We start from the raw sequence: 3,560 nt of genomic DNA on the forward strand, positions 1-3,560 counted from the left end.
CTTTTATATTATTGTATCCAGTATCACTGGAGTTTACAGTAGCTCAGTCTCCAGTACACATGAGAGGAGTGATGGTTGGATTGTGGTATGCTTCTTGGGGAATTGGTCTTTTTCTTAATATTACTCTAAAGTTTCCATTTGATTGTGAGAGTCACTACATATGTACCAGTTTCTATTATTATATAACAAAGAGTGTACTAGTTCTTATCATACTGATAGTGTTTGTGATACTGGCTAAACGTTACAAGTATCGTGTGAGAGAGAATGAAGTTAATATTGTTCAGATAGTTGATGATCATTATCAGAGATACATGGAACAAAGGGAGCAATTTATGAGTGGCATTGACAGTGACTCTTCAAGTGATTGACAATTAGGACAATTTTGCAGTTTTGTTGCTAAATAAATTGTTTTTAGGCACCATTTTTAAAATGGATATTCTTAAAACAATTTTAAGTGTAATTTCCCTTTTAAAAAGATTTTTATAGTTTTCATAATTTTTCAGCCATTTTAAATAGTACACACACTATGCATCCATTAGAGCTCTCTCTTTAAAATCACTTGTTTATATTTCAAATTAGTTTGGTCACTTTGTGACAGGGACTGTATCAATTATGAGAGTAAATTACAACCTTTTCTCCTTTAATGCATTCTTGTATTCCTGGTTTCATTTGATTCACTGTACATAGGCTTGTATACTGTTACAGTTTCAAACTAAAAAATCATTTTTAATATTTTTGAAAGATGTCACCAGTGAGCTAATGCCTTTTAGTGATTATTGGTGATCTCACATTTTAAATGGTACATTTTGATTTGACTATAACTTTTGTTGAGTGATTTTTTCTGTATAGTGAAACTGTTTTGGCTCTAGCTCTTTGGTTATTTTGAAAATGAATTAAAATATTATTATCAACAGTGAAGTTTGTGTAAAGTACTTAATTGGAGTGTTATACTAACAATAGTAATGGCAATCAGTTTGCTCCTTCCCATGTGCTATTATAACTGTTAGCCCTGGTAGGATTCTCCCTTCGCATCCTTTTTAATACATGCCATAGCAAATCTGCTTGATGTCAGCTCTATCATAGTTCTGCCTATGGTGGTCGGGGGCGATCAGGACACCACCTCAACAATTGAACCAACCAGTTCATCTCTTAGACCAACCATGCAATTAATACTAATAACCATACATAAAGCATGATATTATACTAGTATGGTTTACATAAATTTAAAAGGAATGATATTAGTCTCCAACCACCGTTAATATTTTTCTAGGCAGAACCCTACTCTATGTGTCTATTTGTGTGTGTATGTCAATCAATAAATGGATTACACTGAATTAGTAGAAAAGTCTCATTATTGGTTAATGAACAATATGTGAGTGGGATGGAGGAACTTTGCTATTCATAGTGATGTTTTTTTTACATTCATGTTGTTTCAGTTTGTGGGAATTTCTACAAAAGTAGCACTATTAGATCAATATAAGGCAGCAATCAAAACTCTGGGTCTCTGGCTATAAGTGCTGCAATTATGGTAAATAGTTGTGTTTCTTATTTGGCAAAGAAATGCCAACTTTTTCTTCATATTACTCCTTCAGCAGTCTTGGTTCTAGTGTGGAACTATCTCATGTATTCTTATTACATATTATTGAGTCATTTCACTGGTGGATTTCTTACTGAAGTTGCTCCTGCCACTTGGTATAAGTATGGTTTTGTCATTATATTTTTCTTTGGTTATATCTTCTTTCCTTTATTTGGTCTGTTAGCTGATGTATGGATTGGAAGATACAAGACTATACTGATTGGTAGTGTATTGTGTTTTATAGCATGGATTGTAATAGGAACTTCATATATTGTGAACATGTACTTTACCTCTAAAGCAGTTCTTTGGAGTTTTTTCACTTTTGCTGACATTACATTTTTTTGTGGTTTGTCCAGTTTCTTTGCTAATATTATTCAGTATAACATTGATCAACTTGTTGGAGCCTCAGCTGATGAACTCAATTCTGTCATATACTGGCATATACTACCTGAACCACTTGTTTTATTCCTCTTTTACCTTCTTCAATGCTTATTTTATAATAAGTATTTTATCATGATCACTTTCATAGCATCAGGGGTATCTGTATCTCTTGTACTGGTGTCTCATTCATTCTTCAAACACAAACTGGAGAACATATCACTGATCAAGAATCCCATCAAACTGATAGTTAGAATATTGTGTTATGCCAGGAAGCACAAGTATCCTGAGAATCGTAGTGCTCTGACCTACTGGGAGGAAGAGGCTCCTTCAAGACTAGACCTGGGTAAGGATAAATATGGTGGACCATTCACAGAGGAAGAGGTAGAAGATGTGAAGACAGTATTTCGTATGCTGCCATTATTCATTGGTTTTGTGGCAATCATTTTCAGTAATGACTACTATTGGTCTGCTGATAAGAGTTTTACATTGCCAACTTGCTTAACAGTAACTGACTCTCAGTTTTATTTTTGTTCAGTCATTGTAATGTTAGTTTATTTATTCTTTATCAGAGTTTGTTTCTACAAGTATATTCCAAGTATGCTGACTAGAATGAGTGTTGGTATCTTCCTTGCTTTCATTGTTACAGTTTCTAAAGTGATCATATTTGTCATTGAGAGGTCTCATCCCGACATAAACAATTTTGGTAAATTACTTTTTATTTCACAAACTGTACAGGCCTTTTCCTATATTCTTGTGTATCCAGTATCACTGGAGTTTACAGTAGCTCAGTCTCCAGTACACATGAGAGGAGTGATGGTTGGATTGTGGTATGCTACTTCTTGGGGCCTTGGTCATCTCATTAATATTATTGTCAAGTTTCCCTTTGATTGTGGGAGTCAGTACATATGTACCAGTTTCTATTATTATATAACAAAGAGTGTACTAGTTCTTATCATACTGATAGTGTTTGTGATACTGGCTAAACGCTACAAGTATCGTGTGAGAGAGAATGAAGTTAATATTGTTCAGATAGCTGATGATCATTATCAGAGATATATAAATCAAAGGGAACAATTTGGTAGTGACACTGAAATTGACTCCTCCAGTGATTGACAGTATGTACTAATAAGAAATTATTTTACATTTGTGTTATAGTGTTATTTTGAACTGATTTTATCTTTTCAGCATATAATTTTTATTCTAAAATAAACTCTTATCACATTTAAACATTTCAGCACTTAGGTATGGTAATTATGCATATACTGATTACTATTAGTTATGTTAGCTAATAGTACTCCTTCACTATTCAAACTAGCTGCTCGGCCAAGTAGAATAGTTTTATGTTAACTCTATCAGATTTAGATATACTAGTACATACTTGTATCAAAGTAAATTTTTAATGTTGCTTCCAAAGACTATGTAGGGCCTGTGGCCAAATTTGCTTTAAATGAGTAATAGACAATTTTCCATTTTTGAAGCATATATACATGTTTTAATGTTGTTTAGAATGTATGAACTAATTTTAATCAAAACTAAATCTTTATGAATTTTTACAGTTGCTCCAAAATCAGACTTACGTTTCTGTACTATAGTACAGAATTTC

Source organism: Amphimedon queenslandica, unplaced genomic scaffold, assembly GCF_000090795.2.
Source record: "Amphimedon queenslandica unplaced genomic scaffold, v1.1 AMPQUscaffold_13142, whole genome shotgun sequence".
NCBI classification, from domain to species: Eukaryota; Metazoa; Porifera; class Demospongiae; order Haplosclerida; family Niphatidae; genus Amphimedon; species Amphimedon queenslandica.